Source organism: Lithobates pipiens, unplaced genomic scaffold, assembly GCF_037356315.1.
Source record: "Lithobates pipiens isolate NorthernLeopardFrog02 unplaced genomic scaffold, aLitPip1_a1.2 Scaffold_22, whole genome shotgun sequence".
NCBI lineage: Eukaryota > Metazoa > Chordata > Amphibia > Anura > Ranidae > Lithobates > Lithobates pipiens.
Window position 1 is genome coordinate 292,110,337 of NW_027507784.1, and position 22,101 is coordinate 292,132,437.

A 22,101-nucleotide genomic window follows, 5' to 3' on the forward strand; every position below is an offset into this window, starting at 1 on the left:
CCACTCTGTCCTGCAATATGTGGAACTTAGCCAAAGGAACCAATTAGAGCAGCACGGACCCATGAGTTAACAAGTGTGAGTTTCCCTGTAGGCTTTCCATAAAAAAGAAGGCAGTGTTTGGCTGCATGGGCCACCGGACGAGTGAGTAGTCATGTTGTTTTTACCAAGTATGGCTTGATTAATCATTTTTGTATAGCTACAAGGTCACTTTGACAATCCTTGTGACAAGATATCGACCACAGGGAGAGCATTGCTTTCAATAATTTACCAACTATTTTAAAGTGATTGTTTTCACATGCATAATTAAAAAAATAAAAGACTTTACCTTTCCTTTATGCCTCCAAACCAACAAGTCTCTATTTGAAGGAGGAGGGTGGGGCACTTAGGCTACTTTCCTATTGGGGCGGGTGGGTGGCGGCGGTACAGCAGCGCTATATATAGCACCGCTTTACCGTAGTTTTAGCAGTTAAAAAGGGTTAAAACCGTCTACAAAGCGCTGCTGCAGCAGTGCTTTGCTGGCGGGTTTGCAGCGCTGCTCCATTGTTTTCAATGGGAAGGGGCGCTTTAGGAGTGGTGAATACACCGCTCCTATAGCGCTGCAAAGATGCAGCTTGCAGAACTTTTTTGCCCATCCTGCAAGAGCACTGCTCCAGTGTGAAAGTCCTTGGGCTTTCACACTGGAGACACAGGAGAGGCTCTTTACAGGGGCTACACAGGTGCTATTTTTAGCGATGTGGCACATGTAAAGTGCCTCAGTGTGAAAGTAGCCTTAGGGTACTCTAAAACTCAGTAGAAGTAGTTTACACAGGGAGACAGAGGTTCTTATAGTTCATTGACATTACAACAACAGCAGCTTCAGAAGTTCAGATCAGAGTTGCTGTTGTTAGCTGAGCTTTATCCTCAGATGGCCCACACCCAAACCCAAATAGCTAAAAAGTGTCTTTCAACCACTATGGTTGACTGACAAGAACCTAGTTTGCTAAGAGAATGGGATGAAAAAGCAGGATGGAAGAGAAATGAATTTATCAGCCTGCTGCTTCTCCTTTCACTGTCCAGTCACAAAATGGAGGCAGGGACAATGCACCCCAAGGGGTCATTCAAGTGTTAATGAATGCCTTAATGGACAGAAATACAAATGCTTTGCTAGTGTAGCCATGTTTTGGGGGGATTATGAGAAATTACCCTTCCCATAAAATATGTGTGAAAGTTATAGAGTCTACAAACTATGGGATATATATTTGAAAATTTATCAACCCTGATGTACTGACGGCCTATCTCATTTCTTGAGGCCCTAAAATGGCAGGACAATACACATAACATTCAAAATAACCCCGTTTAGGAAAGTAGATGCCCAAGATATTTAGTAAGAGGCGTAGTAAGTTTTTTGCAGTAGTATTTTTTTCACATTTTTAGAAAAGGAAGAAATTAAATACAGTTTGTTTTTTCACATTTTCTTTTTAAATTCTGTCACCAGAGCAATACAGCATCACCATATGACTGGTATGGTGGTGATCAGGGATACCGACTGGCGACAGAATGTAAATATATATATATATATATATATATATATATATATATATATATATATATATATATATATATATATATATATATATAATTTTTTTATTTATTTATTTTTTTTATTCAATTTTGTTAACATTTTACTTTTTTTTTACAATGTTTTTATTTCTTTTATATATTTTTTTACATACAGTGACCGGAGTAGTGCAATGTCACCATAGTGACACTCTTCTGCTCTGGGGAGGTGACCAGGATTTTTGTTTTATTTACACTTTTATTTATTATTACAGTGATGATCATTTTTAAAAAATTTCTGAATAGCATCCGTTAATGTGCCAATGTGTATTTGTCACAGCTATCACATGGTACAGGTCCACTGTGATTGGCCCTGTGTCATGTGATCACTGTAACCAATCACAGAAATCACAATACTGTAGTACACAATGAATTGCTATACATTAAAGCCATTGAATACAGCTGACATGAGCACTGTGATTGATCACAGCTATCACATGGTACCAGGGTTGGCCCAATTCAAAATATGTGTTCCACTGTGTCCAACACAGATCACGCCATTGCACAGCCCCTAGGGGGTGCACGAGGCACATGAGCAGGAGGATGTAGTATTATTATTTTTGACCAGGTGGGAGGTGGATAATAATAGTACATGCATACAATGTACAAACAGGTATTATCAGCAAAGAACCCAACAAGATTCCTGTGGGATGATACATGATATACTGTATATAATATAATATAATATAATATACGTTAATATGATATAATATAATCATATTCCTGGGTTTATATAATTATTTATAATAATACCTCCAAATAAATGTTGCAGCAATGTTCAGGTGCAGAAACACCCAAGGATGAATGTGATGCAGCATCTGTCATCTGTCTTTGTGTTGGAGACCTGAAAACAAGATCAGTGGTGATGGGGAGAGCCCTCAGTCATTGTCCAACCAGCCTGAAACAGATTCTCACAAGCAGAAACTGTGGTGTGGCGCTGGAACTCAGAGTTGCCTATCTACTCTGTATGTCAGTCCCTAGTAGTTTACAATCTGTCATGTAACCAGACTTCTAACTATCACAAGGACCTGTCGGATGCCTAACTTGACTCTTGCTTACGCAGGTATTGAGCCCTAAGGTAGAACTAGCTATAGAATCCAAGAACAGAAAGGACAGGGTTAATTAAAATTAAAACAAGAGCTGCATTAACCACTTGCCGCCCGCCCTATTACAAATTGACGGCGGCAAAGTGGTTTCATAATCCTAACCGGACGTCATATGACGTGATTAGGATTATGAGCCGCTGCGCGCCCCCGGGGGCGCGCATCGCGGCGATCGTTGTTGCGGGGTGTCAGTCTGACACCCGGCAACTACAATCTCGGTAAAGAGTCTCCGACGGAGACTCTTTACCATGTGATCAGCCGTGTCCAATCACGGCTGATCACAGTGTAAATGGGAAGAGCCGGTGATCGGCTTTCCCTCACTCGTGTCTGTCAGACGCGAGTAGAGGAGAGCCGATCGGCTGCTCCTCTGACAGGAGGGGTCTGTGCTGATCAATTATCAGCACAGCCCCCACGAGGATGCCCACACTGGACCACCAGGGACACCACTAGACCACCAGGGAAAAGGTAATAAAATCCATAATCCTCCCTAGACCACCAGGGATGGCAGTCAGCACAATGGGTGCCAATCAGTGCCCATAATGGATGCCAATCAGTGCCCACAATGGGCATCACTGATTGGCATGCATTATTGTTTGGCACTGATTGGCATCCATTACTATAACACCGATGCCGCCTATGAGTGCCCACCTGTGCCGCCTGAGTGCCCACCTGTGCCGCCTGAGTGCCCACCTGTGCCGCCTATGAGTGCCCACCTGTGCCGCCTATGAGTGCCCACCTGTGCCGCCTATCCATGCCCACCTGTGCCGCCTATCTATGCCCACCTGTGCTGCCTATCCATGCCCACCTGTGCCGCCTATCCATGCCCACCTGTGCCGCCTATCCATGCCCATCCGTGCCGCCCATCCGTGCCAGCTATCAGTGCCAATTTGTGCCACCTATCAGTGTCCGTCCGTGTCGCCCATCCGTGTCGCCCATCCGTGTCGCCCATCAGTGCCGCCTATCAGTGCCACTTCATTGGTGCCACATTGGTGCCCATCAGTGCCACCTTATCAGTGCCCATCAGTGTAGCCCCATCAGTGCCCATCAGTGAAGGAGAAAACGTACTTATTTACAAAGTTTTGAAACTGAAACAAAAAAAAACATTATTTTTTTCAAAATGTTCGGTATTTTTTTATTTGTAGCGCAAAAAATAAAAACCGTAGAGGTGATCAAATACCACCAAAAGAAAGCTCTATTTGTGGGAAAAAAATGATAAAAATTTCATTTGGGTACAGTATAGCATGACCGCGCAATTGTCATTCAAACTGCGACAGCGCTGAAAGCTCAAAATTGGTCTGGGCAGGAAGGTGTTTAAGTGCCCTGTATTGAAGTGGTTAAACACTTTCACAGGTTCACCTACTAGCATACAGCAAGGTGACCACTACACACACACACACATACCTATCACAGACTTATCTATTATAGAGCATGTAAGATGATAACAAGGAGACAGATATATAATATCTCACAAAAGTGAGTACACCCCTCACATGTTTGTAAATATTTTATTATATCTTTTCATGTGACAACACTGAAGAAGTGACACTTTGCTACAATGTAAAGTAGTGAGTGCACAGCTTTTATAACAGTGTAAATTTGCTATCCCCTCAAAATAACTCAACACACAGCCACTAATGCCTAAACCTCTGGCAACAAAAGTGAGTACACCCCTAAGTGGAAATGTCCAAATTGGGCCCAATTAGCCATTTTCCCTCCCCGATGTCATGTGGCTCATTAGTACTACAAGGTCCCAGGTGTGAATGGGGAGCAGGTGTGTTAAATTTAGTGTTATCACTCTCACTTTCTCATACTGGTCACTGGAAGTTCAACATGGCACCTGATGGCAAAGAACTCTCTGAGGATCTGAAAAATGAATTGTTTCTCTACATAAAGATGGTCTAGGCTATAAGAAGATTGGCAAGACCCTGAAACTGAGCTGCAGCATGGTGGCCAGGACCATACAGCGGTTTAACAGGACAGGTCCTGTTCACAACAGGCCTCGCCATGGTCGACCAAAGAAGTTGAGTGCATGTGCTCAGCGTCATATCCAGAGGTTGTTTTTGGGAAATACAGTGCCTTGCGAAAGTATTCGACCCCCTTGAACTTTTCAACCTTTTGCCACATTTCAGGCTTCAAACATAAAGATATAAAATTTTAATTTTTTGTGAAGAATCACCAACAAGTGGGACACAATTGTGAAGTGTAACGAAATCTATTGGATAATTTAAACTTTTTTAGCAAATAAAAAACTGAAAAGTGGTGCGTTTTATTATTAAATTATTATTAAATTATTCGGCCCCTTTACTTTCAGTGCAGCAAACTCACTCCAGAAGTTCAGCGAGGATCTCTGAATGATCCAATGTTGTCCTAAATGACTGATGGTGATAAATAGAATCCACCTGTGTGTAATCAAGTCTCTGAATAAATGGACCTGCTCTGTGATAGTCTCAGGGTTCTGTTGAAAGCGCAGAGAGCATCATGAAGACCAAGGAACACACCAGGCAGGTCCGTAATACTGTTGTGGAGAAGTTTAAAGCCGGATTTGGATACAAAAAGATTTCCCAAGCTTTAAACATCCCAAGGAGCACTGTGCAAGCAATCATTTTGAAATGGAAGGAGTATCAGACCACTGCAAATCTACCAAGACCTGGCCGTCCCTCTAAACTTTCAGCTCAGACAAGGAGAAGACTGATCAGAGATGCAGCCAAGATGAGCCCATGATCACTCTGGATGAACAGCAGAGAACTACAGCTGAGGTGGGAGAGTCTGTCCATAGGACAACAGTCAGTCGTACACTGCACAAATCTGGCCTTTATGGAAGAGTGGCAAGAAGAAAGCCATTTTTCAAAGATATCCATAAAAAGTCTCGTCTAAAGTTTGCCACAAGCCACCTGGGAGACACACCAAACATGTGGAAGAAGGTGCTCTGGTCAGATGAAACCAAAATCGAACTTTTTGCCCACAATGCAAAACGATATGTTTGGCGTAAAAGCAACACAGCTCATCACCCTCAACACACCATCCCCACTGTCAAACATGGTGGTGGCAGCATCATGGTTTGGGCCTGCTTTTCTTCAGCAGGGACAGGGAAGATGGATAAAATTGAGGGGAAGATGGATGCAGCCAAATACAGGACCATTCTGGATGAAAACCTGTTGGAGTCTGCAAAAGACCTGAAACTGGGACGGAGATTTATCTTCCAACAAGACAATGATACCAAACATACAGCAAAATCTACAAAGTATTGGTTCACAAATAAACGTATCCAGGTGTTAGAATGGCCAAGTCAAAGTCCAGACCTGAATCCAATCGAGAATCTGTGGAAAGAGCTGAAAACTGCTGTTCACAAACGCTCTCCATCCAACCTCACTGAGCTCGAGCTGTTTTGCAAGGAAGAATGGGCAAGAATTTCAGTCTCTCGATGTGCAAAACTGATAGAGACATACCCCAAGCGACTTGCAGCTGTAATCGCAGCAAAAGGTGGCTCTACAAAGTATTAACGCAAGGGGGCCGAATAATTTTGCACGCCCCAGTTTTCATTTTTTTATTAGTTAAAAACGTTTCAAAAATAAAATAGATTTCGTTCCACTTGACAATTGTGTCCCACTTGTTGGTGATTATTCACAAAAAATAAAAATTTTATATCTTTATGTTTGAAGCCTGAAATGTGGCAAAAGGTTGAAAAGTTCAAGGGGGCCGAATACTTTCGCAAGGCACTGTAGATGTTTGAGAGCTGCCAGCATTGCTGCAGAGATTGAAGGGGTGGGGGGTCAGCCTGTCAGTGCTCAGACCATTCGCTGCACACTGCATCAAATTAGTCTGAATGGATGTCATCCCAGAAGGAAGCCTCTTCTAAAGATGATGCATATGAAAGCCTGCAAACAGTTTTGCTAAAAACAAGCAGACTAAGGACATGGATTACTGGAACCATGTTTTGTGGTCTGATGAGATCAAGATAAACTTATTTGGTTCAGATGTTGTCAAGGTGAGGGTACAAAGACAAGCGTGTTTTGCCTACAGTCAAGAATGTGCATATTTACCCCATTTTTGCAATGGAGCATTGTGACAGCAGCCTAAATCTAAAGGGGGAGTTAAATAAATGTGGTATTAGAAGCTAAAAAGGTCCTATTGGCAAGTGTAGTATTAAACGTTAGGGCCCAGAGACCTGCATTGAAACACTCAGACCTATTTGAGTTCCACAGTAAAAGGCATTAATCTCCAAACTGTGCCCCAAGGTAGGGTGGCACTGCCTTTTTAAGAGAGGATTAGAGGGGCTGTGGCCAGTCACCACTCACTGCTATGCCTCTTCTTGTTCTCTGATGATGGAAACGCATGGTGATGGCGGCATTTCTGGAATAAAGGACAAATTCGCTAAAAGTAAACTTGTACTTTCAGGGTTAGCTGCAAGAAGAATACTAATTTGTTTTTGGATAGCAAGAAGAAAATCTAATCAATTTGTCATCCATGTACCTCTAATTATTCTGTATCTGTGTTGCCAGGTAGGATGCAATAATAAATGAAAAGGTACCGTGGATTGCCTTTCAGTCTAAAAATGTAATCCCTATACTCAGATTCCACTTTGTTTACCTTTCCCGGTCCTTTAAGTTTTGCAAAGTCATTAAGGACAGCCGCCGGCCCTCTGCGAGATGTCGACATTTTCACACGTCTTTGTAAGCGCGGAATTTTGGTTCTGCTTATTGTTTTAATAGCACTAAGCCACAGCATGACTTGGGTAACCATAAGATAAATCTGCCTTTTTATAACCCCCAAGCAGACAGTACTGTGTGATACTAGCCAAACTCCCGCTGAGCGACAAAGGCAAGCCAGCTCAGGAAGGAAGATGATAAAATATTAAACTGACTTCTCTATGCTCATCGTAAAGCTTACAATACAGCTAGCAGCTTAGACGAAGCTTAAACCCTTGGGTTGAACCCTACTTATTTGTCCAAAGCAGTAATTAATTTATCACTTGGAAAGGCATTTTTTTTTTCATGCGGAATCTTAATGGAAAGCTTGCTTGTTGGTTGAATCATTTGTTGGATACCGTAGAGAAATCTTGGGAGAGTGTAAAAAAATAAAAAAAGAGATTGATGGTTCAGTTGTTCTTCATAGAGCATTTGTCCTACTGAGTATCGGAAAATGAATGGCTTTGTAGGAATATCATAATGCTCTCCTAGTCACTCACATAGTTAAAAGTATTTGAATGCCATTTTGAAAGATGGGATGCCACTGGGTAATTGCGCCTAAGTGTTCGATGAGTGGTATACTTTAGCCGATGCTTCCAAAATGACAGGATCACTGGACAACTGCCATCAGATTACAGCTATTGTGATCTATGTATCTTTCTCATGTACCGTGTGTGCATAGACAATCTTCTTTAAAAAGGCAAATAAAAAAAGGAAACACTCTCAATAGATGGTGAAGAGTTAATACTATAGCCAGGCGTGTGTTTTAGCTACTGGAATTATTTTTTTCCCCCTGCTGTTTAATACTGTCAGTATATAGGTTCATGTATTGCTAAGCTTGCCCTTGGCAAGGATATATTGTAACACATTCACAAAGGATGGAAAGGAAAGTTGTAGAAATACATTGTAATCTGGGTAAAGCAGCAAGTCAACTTGAGCAGCCTTTCTCGACCGGGGTGCTGCTGTAGCCTGGGGTGCTGTCTGGGTACGTCAGATTTGCCATTGTCAAGGTAGTGGGCTTTTTTTCATTCTACTGCATATATGCACAATGTACTTGTACCGGGAGCACACTCGACTGCTTCTGGTCTCAGAGTGATAAATTTAGTGGCTCCCAATCATGCAATCACAGTGATAGACAATCACAGTTATGACTAATGTAAGAATCAACATCATGCCGTTTCTACTATATGAGGAGAAAAAGTTACATTGAAAAAAATATATATACAGTAAATAAAATAGATCGGGGCTAGATCTAGTGTCAATATTAACGTTATGCCGCGTACACAGGATCGGATTTTCCGATGGGAAATGTTGGATATAAGCTTGTTGGCTGAAAGTCCGACCGTGTGTATGCTCCATCGAACATTTGTTGTCGGACTTTCCACCAACAAATGTTAGCTAGCAGGTTCTCAAATTTTTCCGCCAACAAAAAATAGTTGTCAGGCTTTCGGATCGTGTGTACACTAGTCCGTCGCACAAAAGTTCACGCATGCTCGGAATCAAGTACAAGCCGGAAGCGCTCGGTCTTGTAAAATTAGCGGTTGTAATGGAGATATCACATGACTATTGAACTTCCTTTTTCTCGGCTCGCCATACGTCTTGTACGTCACTACGTTCGTAATTGTTGGTAAAAATAGGAAATGTTGACCAACATTTGTGTGACCGTGTGTATGCAAGACAAGTTGGAGCCAACAACCTTCAAACAAAATTCCACGATTTTGTTGTCGGAATGTCCGATTGTGTGTATGGGGCATTAAAGTGTTTGGGTAGGGTAAAAAAGGGGAAAGTGTGCACTATTGTTTCTTAGCCCTACTATGCGTATAAGGCTAGGTTCACACCTATGCATTTTTTAGTATGTTTTGCAGTTTGCAGAAACACATTACAGTTCATTTAACATGGTTTCCTATGGTACACATTCACATCTATGCGTTTTTCATCTGGTACATTTCTGGAAAGGGTCAGGGACTTTTTTCTCCCAAGCAGATTGCATTTTGCGTGTAGTAGAGTTCAATGGAGCTGCACCAAAATTGCAAGCGTTGCGTTTTTGATGCATTTGTACTTGCATTTAGCATGCCCCTTGCTGATGATGTCACAAGGGGGGTGGGGTCACCTGGTGAGGTCAGCAGGTGACCCCGCCCAGTAAGTTATTTAAGAACTGTCAGATGGTGGAGCTGACAGGCAGCGGGAGCCTTTGGCGGGAGTGGACTATTTTTTTTTTCTTTCGGGCTGGCAGGGGTGGCAGGTGTCGTGATAATCGGGCGATATTGTTTTTTATTTTTGTTTTTTAAATAAAAGACTTGTCAAAAACTGCCTACTGTAATTTTTTACACTACACTTTTTTTTGTTGGTGAATGAGTAGGGGTACTATGAACTTCATACTCATTTGCATGGGGAGGGGGATTGCAATAAGCCCCCACCTGCAGACCCTCACAACCACCAGCCAGGGTTGTCGGAAGAGGCCCTTTTCCCCATTAACATGGGTACAAGGTGTTTGGGGGGACAGGCCTCCCCCGCCTCAAAGAATCCCCCCTTGTTGATGGCATGTGGCCTGGTATGTTTCAAGGAGGGCTGGCGCTTGCTCGTCCCCTCCCTTTCCTGACCTACTGGTCTAGTATGGATTTTACCTTTATGTTTCGAGTTCCCCCCAAAGGGCCTGGTAAGGATGGGGGGGGGGGGGGGCCCTACACCATCTTTCCCCAGATTTTTTTATTGCTGGCAATTCTTGTTTTTACATGCAGGCGGTGAACCCCACTGATGGCTCTTTGGTTGTTAAGGACGAGCCGGTCGGCTTCCCAGCCCGCTCCTTGACAATCAGCTATTCACAGTTTGTTAAAGAGAGAAAAAAATGCAAAACACATGAAAACTGCATGCAGCAATGCATCAAAATTCTGATGGATGTGTCTGGGTTTGGCAGATAGCTGCCATAACCCTGGTATTTTCTTCAATGATGGGCGGACCTCTTTCAGATAAAAGTGGTCTCCGCTGAGAATTCACCACAAGATCACTTTTATCAGCAGCAGGAAAGGTGCCCCCCATCCTGCGAGACAATTCAAAGTTCTCCCCTCAGAAGCATGGAGACGAGTGAAGGAAAGATGGCCCCCACTCGGCTCCATACCATTGGATAAGGGAAGCACGTCAAACGTCACTTCCGCCCAATGGTCTTAAAGGGGACATTTTTATTTATTTTTAAAAAAGGACGTTTAATTTTTATTTTTATTTTTGTTGTATTTAAGTGTAAATGTGAGATCTGAGGTATTTTTAACCCCAGATCTCACATTAAAGAGGTCCTGTCATGCTTTTTTTTCTATTAAGGGATGTTTACATTCCTTGCAATAGGAATAAAGGTGACCCAATTTTTTTTTTTAAAGGACAGTGTAAAAATAAAAAGTAAAATAAATAAGAAAAAAAAAAAAGTGAACAAAGTGAACGCATACGTAAGTCGCACCCGCATATGAAACGGTGTGACATAAAGTATTGCAACGACCATTTTATTCTCTAGGGTATCTGGGAAAAAATATATAATGTTTGGGGGTTCTAAGTAATTTTCTAGCAAAAAAAATGATTTAACTTGTAAAGATCAAGGTTGAAAAATGGGTCCTGAACTGGTTAAAATATTTAAAATTTGAATTGTTTTGGAGGGTGCATGTGGGGTGCCAAGGCAGATGAGCTCCATGGCCGTGCCTTGAATTTCGATGTTATCAGCTGCTCATTGGTTCCCTCTGAAGTTCCTGAGAGAAACTCATATGAAAGCAGGAACTCTGGCTGGTAAATGATGCCTTTGAAATTTTCAGCACACTAAGATCTCAGGCTCTCAAGACTTCTCCTGTAAGCATACCATACACCAGAAGGAGGGGAAGTAAATTGTTATAAAGGATCTGCTCTCTAACACACTGGCTTAGACCAAGTTGGGGGAAAAAATCTTCACTAGCACTGATATCTTCTCCATGCTCCAGTGAGGTCCGGAGTGAAAGTAGTGCAGGGCCGGGCATGACAGTGTGTAGAGGGGAGACAACAATGGGTTAAAAGCAGAGAAGTTTGCAAGGAAGGGGATGGTACGGATTGGTAAATAAGCAGATTGGGAGGGCGTTGTTTATTTAAGGGGGAGGCGGGACTTCCAGGCAGCAGAGGCTGTAGCAGAAAGGAAGAAGCAGTTTCCACGCTGCTGACATTCCTCGCCATGGTCGACATTGACCTCATCCTGGCCAAGCTGAGGGTGGCTGCTGCGACCAGGGGATCGGAGTGGCTTCACAGCTAGGTGTCCTCCCTGCTCCAGGACCAAGCATCGGGGTCAGCAGCAGAGAGTCAGGTGTCTCCACGGGCTCAGAGGTGTGGGTGGGTTTATGTCACAGGACGTGATTTGTAGTGATGACAGGGTTCTGTTATTATAGGAAGAAAATTTGTTGCACTAGAAATAAGAGCAAAATAACAAATAGCTGCTAACACAATATTGCTGGGTACAATAATAAAAATAGGGGATATAGGGTGTAGCACTTAAGAAAATATGATAATAAACAGAAAGTTCATCAAAAAATGTGGAGTTTGATGTAAATTAAATAAAGTCCATCAAAGGTATTCAATATGCTGAGGAAAGAGCCGTCACCAACTCCCGAATAAACTGACTCAGTGACTGACTTACCGCCAGTGCATGGGATATACACATTGAACAGATTTCAAGTTGATCAAAGCCATGTTTTCTCCTGGACTTCAAACAGTCCACTAAGTGTCTGCAAGAAGCCTTTCTTCCACTAACCCACCAGATGCAATCACCCCAATTTTGGCAAAACCTTTAGCTAGAGAGTATGCTCCAATGGTATAGCACGGCGGCTACATATAAAAGATAGAAGAAACACTTTCATTGTGCAGACATCCGACAGAAAGGTAACTTTATTCTATGAAAGCTGTATTTAAAACTCACATGTAATAAATACGATATAAGCATAAGGAAAGCGTCCCGCACTTCCTACCGACAAAGGATGGCCACTCCTCCGTCCACTCCACTATGTCACTCGTCCCTCACTCAACCTGACGTTTTGTCACAAACGCGCATCTTCTGGGGCGTCTGGGGTTCTGTTATCCAGGGTTCTGTTATTGTTGCTCAGGTCAAAGATGGACCAGGGGGGTAAGGGAGTGCGTGTTCAGCTGTTTCCACTGCCGGTTCTCCGGTTTGCCCGGTAGGGGCAGTAAGGGAGTTCTTTGCAGTTTGCCCAGTCAGGGAGGGGCCGTTCTTCTTACATGGGGATGGATCTCTATCTAAATTTCAGTATGTGTCAGTTTTCTGAAAAAGTCTTAGGGCAGCGGGTTTTGATCACACACAATACACCTCGCATTCCTTCCGCATTGGGGCAGCCATGGAGGCCGCCCGGTGTGGGTTGGACAAGGCAGCCATAAAACGGATTGATAGATGGGAATTCCTACATTCGCCTGCAGTTGTTGGTGAATTAGCTGTTGAAGGAGAGGGAAGGATAGTAGTGGAGTGTATGTTATTATGTGTTTTTTTTTTCATTTGTGGTGAGTGTTCAGTGTTTTGTATTGGTGCTGTCCCGTGGTATTTGTTCGTTCTTTTCTTTCAGATGGAGTGCACATATGCCTCGTCTGGATTATGGGCCATTCATATGTTTTTTAGGGGGCCAGGCGAGCAGGCCAGATGGCAGACAGCTTGGTATTTCTAGGAGGGAGGCGTGTATTCGCTGGTTGGGGATACCTGGGATAATGTGGAGTAGGGTCGTGTAGAGGTGCATTGTTTTGCACGTCCAGACTGGCCACCTGACATTTTAGTACTTCATGTTGGCGGGCACGATTTGGGGGTTCAGTCTATTCGAGAGCTAATTATGGATGTCAAGTCTGATTCTTGAGGCTCCACATGGCCTTTCCTGACATGCTAGTGTTGTGGTCTGACATTGTTGCCTTGAAAACTTGGCGCCTGGCACGGTCAGTGGCAAGGCTCAATAAGGCTCGCATAAAGGTGAACAAGGTGGTTTATGATTTATTACTTGGAATGGGGGCATGGTCTTCCATCACATGGAGTTGGAATCTAATAGCGGCCTGTACCTCTGAGGAGATGGGGTTCACCTGTCCGCAGTGGGGATTGATTTAGCCCTTGTACACATGGTCGGACATTCTGACGGAAAATGTCCGATCGGACCGTGTTGTCGGATAATCCGACAGTCAGAGGGCTCCATCAGACTTTTTCCGTCGGAATGTCCGACCAACAAAGTTTGAGAGCTGGATATAAAGTTTTCCGACAACATGATCCAATCGGACTTTGTCCGATCCTTTGTAGAGAATTCCAATCGGACAAAGTGCCACGCATGCTCAGATCAAATTACGAGACCAAAGCTATTGGCTACTAGTCCCGTCGTAACGAACGAACGTCACCACGTTCTGAACGATCTGATTTTCCGACAACTTTGTCCGACCGTGTGTATGCAACATTAGTTTCGGACAAAATCCATTGGAAAAAATCAGACGGATTTTGTGGTCGGAATGTCCGACAATGTGTACAAGGGCTAATGGACGCTTAGTCTACAGGATGGGATTCCGCGGGCCCTGTGGGTATGGAAGGGCCCTTAAGGGTATCCTTGCAGCCTGTGGTGGTGTTTTGGTCTTTGATGGTGTCAGAAAACATACAAGATGGAAGTGTTGGGGACCATCAGTAGTATGTGCCCCTCTGGTGTATTCCAGTTAGAATGGTAAGCTGGAATATGGTAATGGTTGCACTGAGGGAAGGGGGTAGTCTCTGAGCTGGTGTGGTACGGCTGGAGGCCTATCATGGAGAAAGATCCCGCAGCGTAGTGGAGGAATATGTGTTAAGTTCGGGGTGCCATCAAAAACCAACAGACTGAATGATTGATAGGTGTCGTTTACAGATGTTTATATGATAACAGTTTTGAAATATTAATATTTTGTTAATAAACAGGCTGCTATGGCCATTTATACTCCAAATTCAGGAGTGGGGCTCGTTAATTCAAATAATGGTTGGGCAGTATAAAGAAGTTTGGGAACATCTGGGCTACACTGGTCAAGCAGAGCAAAAGCTTGTTTAGATCAGAACTGCATTAGAATAGATGTGAAACTAAAGCCCATTTTTAAGAAAGCAGGAAAGAATTAATGGACGGAAAGACAAACACATTTTGGAGCCCAACCTTTTACTAGAAGCTCAGAAAACTAGATTGAAGCAGCCTTATTTTATCCTTTTTTTGAGAAGAGCCAACTCACTAGAAAAGATAGCTATACCTGGCAGGAAAAAAATGAAGGAGAGAGAAAAGGAGGAACAGCAATAAGGTGATGGGATACAATCACAGAAAGTATGAACATGTTGTTTTGAAGACTGAAGACCCAGCTCATTCTGCAGGAACACTATCCATGTGGTAAACAAGAATCAACATCGTCTTGAAAGCACTTAATAATAATAAAGGTGTATCATTTCTGTCAGGTTTTTATTAGCTATCTGTGCCCCTATGATCTCTGTTTGTACTGGTGACCATCATCACTGAAACACAATGTGAGTTGTCACCAGAAAAAGAATAGAGATGTACTCTTCCAAAGGGAACATTTCTTTCAGTAACAAATGTCTAAGAGGGGATTTCCAGCTTTAGATATACTTTTAGACAGGGGAGCAACTAGCCTGCCAAGTCTATGAAGCTGAAAAGCATACAAATTACTTGTAGGCAAAATTTGATAACATGGGAGTTACTCTAGATATAAGCACATCAGGGCATTCTCCGGAGCTATAACAAAACAGAGGATGATGAATACAAGATAAATGATATAGAAAATCTCAAAAGAAGAGAGAAAATTTGTCTCAGACCAATACCAGAGTGGGTCACAGACCAATAGCTTCAGCGTGAGGTCCTCTTTACTCCACCTATACTTGGACAACAAGGATTTTGTTGGAATACATTGTTTATTTTTGTACAACAACTAAAGATATATTCTTCAGCCAGTAGATGGTAGTGTTTATCAGTTTGTGGCTGCATCTTTGGGTAAACTATGTTTTTTCGCTATAATAAAGTTCCTGTTTCCTGTCTGCAGTTAAGCAGCAAATCCCATGTGGACTGTGCACTGGCTGTCTATTTTGTAGGGCAATATACATAATTTCTAACAGATTTCATAATCTACACAAGCCTTTCCTAACCCTTTTAACACAGAGGAACCATTGAAATAACTTTCCAGTCTCAGGGAACCCATGCTAAAAATGACTATATCTACAACTTATGATACATTAGTGTAATGGTCATTGGGAAGAATGCTCCTTAAACTTGTGAACATAGGGACAAATTATCTCCTTATGGATAGCTAAAAAGTGGTATCAGTGGGAACTTATCTGACAGGCAGAAATTGCTCATTGCTTACGGAACCCCTAGAAACCTCTGGAGGAACCCTAGGGTTCCATGAAATCCTTGTTGAGAAACCCTGACATTGTAAAACAACACCTAAAGATTCTATCCAAGCATGGTTTATCAACTCCACTGCCAGTGCTAGAAATGAACCCAGCATCTTCTTCAAAATGCTCCCGATCAGGCTATGCTCCATTGCATATGTAAATTGTAATCCTAGTTATCTCCTAGAAAAGTCCATAAAGCCTTCATTTGTGTATACTTGCAGATGTTTTTACAAATCTTTTCCTTATATCTGATCTGTAGGTATTTCATTTCACTGTTGACTTCTTCTTGAGAAGGTTTCTGTAGACCATGCATGAGCAGCACCATGTCAGGCCACAGACGATGCTGCTTTCCACCCTCCAAATCCTTTTTCACCAGACAATTAGGCTCCTCTGCTCCATGTGTGACCACAATTCCTGCTCCAGATATTTTGGCTGTATGTTCTGTATTTGCATGTCTACCGTATCTCCTCCAGCAAGGATCCCCTGCTATTTTTAAGTCACTCCCACTTGCTTACCCCTAAGCCCTTGTACACATGGTTGGACATTCCGACGAAAATGTCCGATCGGACCGTGTTGTTGGATAATCCGACTGTGTGTGGGCTCCATCGGACTGTTTCCGTCAGAATATCCGACGGACAAAGTTTTAGAGCTTGACTATAAAACTTTCCCACAACATGATCCGATCGGACTTTGTCCGATTGTGTGTAGAGAATTCCGATCGGACAAAGTGTTGCTCATGCTCAGATCAAATTCCTAGACCAAAGCTATTGGCTACTAGCCTGAACGTAGTCCCGTCCTAATGAAATAACGTCATCACGTTACGTACGATTGGATTTTCCGACAACTTTGTCCGACCGTGTGTATGCAACACAAGTTTCGGACAAAATCCGTCGGACAAAATCCGACGGATTTTGTTGTCGGAATGTCCAACCGTGTTTACAAGGGCTAAAATGAAAGCCCAGCAACTGTGTGCATAATTGTAAGTCAAACAGGTCCATGTGATTCAAAGGACATGTAGACCTCTGCAATAGTACAACTATAATAGGTTATACTTACCTATAATTCTCCAAAATCTTCACTGTAAAGCCTGCCGATGGAACCCACACATCCTCTATTATGTTGTGCTCCTATTAGAAAAGAGCAAACAATGTGTGTATTTTCATATTCTGTGAATCATAGTAAAAGGCTAAATATCTTCTTTTGCTGCTTTCTCAGGCAAACATGTAGGAAATGTACCAATACCTTGTGGACACAAAGGTCCACTTTAAATAATAACACTAAATAAGAAGACATTTTACTTGCAGTGCTGGAATCATCTTTACTGAAATCAATATACTTTACACTTACCACAGAGATAAGTATGTGGGATGGCAATGTGACCATCCTGTATGTCAATGTGTTAAGTGTAATCTGAACTAACTGCTACTAACTGCTACTCAGGGCTATTTGGAAACAGCAGGTGTAGTCTGAGCCTCCAGGAGGCTGATGCTTTTGCTTACAGCCAGATGCTGGTCACGTGTTTTAAAAATGAAATTTCATGTGGAATATTTAATATAATATGGATTCAAGAAAAAATAAGATATTGTATATTTTAAAGCTGAACTCTAGTCAAAAAAAAAAAGAATACAAACCTGCATTCATTAATACATCAATGTACATACCGGCCACTTTATGAGGTATACCTGTTCAATTGCTTGGTAACAGAATCAGCCAATCACATAGCAGCTACTCAATATATTTAGGCATCTGGACGTGGTGAGAATGACTTGCTACAGTTCAAACCGAGCATCAGAATAGGGAAGAAAGGGGATTTAAGTGACTTTGAATGTGTCGGTACCAGACGGGCTGGTGTGAATATTTCAATAACTGATGATCTACTGGGATTTTCATGCACCACTGTCTCCAGGGTTAACATAGAACGGACCGAAAAAGAGAAAATATCCAGTGAGCGGGAGTTGTGTGGATGAAAATGCCTTGTTGATGTCAGAGGTCAGAGGAGAATGGGCAGACTGGTTTGATATGATAGAAAGGCAACAGTAACTCAAGCAACCACTCATTGCAACCAAGGTATGCAGAATACCATTGGTAAATGCACAACACTTTGAACCTTTAAGCAGATGAGATACAACTGCAGAAGATCACATCGGGTGCTACTCCTGTCAGCTAAGAACAGGAAACCGAAGCTACAAATCACAAAGGTTTACCAAAATTGGACAATAGAAGATTGAAAAAACGTTCCCTGGTCTGATGAGTCTCGATTTCAGCTGCGACATTCAGGTGGTAGGGACAGAATTTGGTGTAAACAACATGAAAGCATGGATCCATCCTGCCTTGTATCAACGGTTCAGGTGCAATGGTCTAATGGTGTGGGGGATATTTTCTTGGCACACTTTGGGCCCCTTAGTACCAATTGAGCATTTTTTAAACACCATGGCCTACCTGAGTATTGGTGCTGACCATGTCAATCTCTTTATGATTACAGTGTAAGCATCTTCTGATGGCTACTTCCAGCAGGATAATACACCATGTCAAAAAGCTCAAACCATCTCACCACTGGTTTCTTGAACATGACAATGAGGTCACTGTACTCCAATGGCTTCCACAGTCACCAGATATCAATCTAATAGAAGCACCTTTGGGATGTGGTGGAATGGGAGGTTCTCATCATAGATGTGCAGCCAACAAATATGCAGCAACTGCGTGATGCTATCATGTCAGTATGGACCATAATCTCGTTGAATCTATGACATGAAGAATTAATGCAGTTCTGAAGGCAAAAGAGGGTCCAACCCGGTACTAACAAGGTGTACGTAATAAAGTGTATGGTGAGTGTACAGTACCTCACAAAAGTAAGTAAACCCCTCATATTTTTTGTAAATATTTTATTATATCTTTTCATGTGACAACACTAAAGAAATTACACTTTGCTACAATGTAAAGTAGTGAGTGTACAGCTTGTATAACAGTGTAAATGTGCTGTCCCCTCAAAATAACTCAACACACGCCATTAATGTCTAAACTGCTGGCAACAAGTGTCAATATTTTGTGTGACCACCATTATTTTCCAGCACTGCCTTAACCCTCTTGGGCATGGAGCTCACCAGAGCTTCACAGGTTGCCACTGGAGTCCTCTTCCACTCCTCCAATGACGACATCACAGAGCTGGTGGATGTTAGAGACCTTGCGCTCCTCCACATTCCATTTGAGGATGCCCCACAGATGCTCAATAGGGTTTAGGTCTGGAGACATGCGGACCAGTCTCCGAAGGGAGGGGATCGTGCTCTACTTCAGTATGTCACAGTACATGTTGGCATTCACGGTTCCCTCAATGAACTGTAGCTCCCCAGTGCTGGAAGCACTCATGCAGACCCAGACCATGACACTCTCACCACCATGCTTGACTGTAGGCAAGACACACTTGTCTTTCGACAGGGCATGGTTCCAATAATTCACGTCCTTAGTCTGCTTGTCTTCAGCAAACTGTTTACGGGCTTTCTTGTGCATCATCTTTAGAAACGGCTTCCTTCTGGGACGACTGCCATGCAGACGAATTTGATGCAGTGTGGTCTGAGCACTGACAGGCTGACCCCCCAGCCCTTCAACCTCTGCAGCAATGTTGGCAGCACTCATACCTCTATTTCCCAAAGACAACCTCTGGATATGAGGCTGAGCATGTGCATTCAACTTCTTTGGTCGACCATGGCGAAGCCTGTTCTGAGTGGAACCTGTTAAACCGCTGTATGGTCTTGGCCACCATGCTGCAGTTCAGTTTCAGGGTCTTTTTATAGCCTGGGCCATCTTGATGTAGAGAAACAATTCTTTTTTTTCAGATCCTCAGAGAGATCTTTGCCATGAGGTGCCATGTTGAACTTCCAGTGAGTAATAAGAGTTAGAGCGCTAACACCAATAAACACAATTTAACACACCTGCTCCACATTCACACCTGAGACGTTGTAACACTAACGAGTCGCATGACACCGAGGAGGGAAAATGGCTAATCGGGCCCAATTTGGACATTTTCACTTAGGGGTGTACTCACTTTTGTTGTCAGCGGTTTTGACATTAATGGCTGTATGTTGAGTTATTTTGAGGGAACAGTAAATTTACACTGTTATACAAGCTGTACACTCACTACTTTACATTGTAGCAAAGTGTCATTTCTTCAGTGTTGTCACATCAAAAGTGATAGTAAAATATGTACAAAAATGTGAGGTGTGTACTCACTTTTGTGAGATACTGTATGTAATGTGTTTAATGCAAACAATGTAAGTTTGGTTTCTAAATTTCACCTGGTATCAGCCTCTTACGATCCACTGTACAACAGGGCTGGATAAAGGAAGAAGCAGCACAAGGAAGAAGTCAGTTATGTTGCATCTCTTCTCTAAGCAATTAAAGGCTAGGGGAAAGACAAGATCGGTAAGTGATACTTACCTGCAACCTAGAAAAATCAGGACCAGGCAATGCTGGTTAGCAGAGTAGAGTAAATCTATAGACTTGATGAATTAAAATTTGAATCCTTTGGCAGGTAATCCAGCTCCCATACTGTATATATTGTACATTTCATCTGTGTAGTTAGCTTCCTGCCTGGAGGTCAACTTTAACCTCTTCCCGACCAGCCGTTATACTGTGGCAGTTTGGCTCCCCTGTGCGGGCCATCGTAGCTGTATGTCGGCTCTTTAACATGCTTTAGCAGGCTCGTGCATAGCGTGTCCCTGTAGCCTATGCATGCCGGCACCCGCGGTCACTCGTGACAGAGCAAGAACTGGGATATGTGTGTGTAAACACACAGATCACGGTTCTCTCAGGGGAGAGGAGACAGATCGTGTGCTCATACTAAGTAGGAACAACGATCGGTCTCCTCCCCTAGTCAGTACCATCCCCCCACAGTTTGAACACACCTAGGGAACACAGTTAACCCCTTGATCGCCCCTTAGTGTTAACCCCTTCCCTGTCAACGACCTTTATACATCAGTGGCTATTTTTAGCTCTGATTGCTGTATAAATGTCACTGGTCCCAAAAAAGTGTCAAAAGTGTCCGATCTGTCCACTGCAATGTCACTGTCACAATAAAAATGGCTGATCACCTCCATTATTAGTAAAATTTTAAAAAATATTAAAAATACCATAAATCTCTCCCTTATTTTGTAGACACTATAACTTTTGCGCAAACCAATCAATATACGGTTCTTGCGATTTTGTTTACCATAAATATGTAGAATACATATTGGCCTAAACTGATGAAGACATTATTTTTTTTTTTTTATTTGGGATATTTATTATAGCAAAAAGTACAAAATATTGTGTTTTTTTCCAAATTGTCGCTCTTTTTTTTTGTTTATAGTGCAAAACATAAAAACCACAGAGGTGATCAAATACCACCAAAAGAAAGCTCTATTTGTGCGGAAAAAAATACATCAATTTTGTTTGGGTACAACGCCGCTCGACCGCGCAATTGTCAGTTAAATCGATGCAGTGCCGTATCGGAAAAAATGGCCAGGTCAGGAATGGGGCAAATTCTTTCGAGGTTGAAGTGGTTAAAGAATATATACACCCAACAATTCATAATCCTGTATATGTTGTACTATGTGCTTGTATGAAACAGTAGCATGTTGTCTTTGTATTGCTTCCTTTGTGTGAAATACCTGGTGTTCCTATCAGTCCCTCTGTTTTTCTATTAAAAACTGACCACACTAAGCATGAGGTCACAGTTTGGTTAGTTTCCTGGCTGTGCTGGCAGCTCAGCTTTCTCTCCTCCAATTAATAGACATGTCCTAACACAACCACAACGATACCCCCACCCCCACCACCCACCACAGAGCTATTCACTGGAAAGACCAGTGTGCTGCTGTTTCTCCTAGCTCTCTGAACTACTCATGCAACTGAGAACAAAGAGAATGTTATCACTTATAAAAGGGGGGGGGGGGGTGTATTTATAATTTTTTTTATCTACTGTATATACACAAATGTTTTGCCTTTCATTTCATTTCTATTTTATACTGAATGGGTTGTTTTACAAGGTGAGGGTTTAATTAAAAGTAGTTTCTGTTCAAGAAAGTTTCCATTCTTTTTTAATCATGATACAGAATAGAAAGCACATACTCCTTTATCATCAAGCCGTATTTCTGAAATCAGCAGGCTCTCCTGCTATCAAGTGCTAAAGTACAGCAGCTGCAAAATATACAGATGAAGGCAGAATCAGCCTCCTTGCATCAAAGTCTTCTATTGACTTGTGTAAGTGAGTATAGGAGAAGTGCTGACTCTTGCAGGAAGAAAGGGCTTTGAGGAAAGCCGACCTGATTTTCAACTCCTCTTATGAATTCAGTGGAATTTTGAG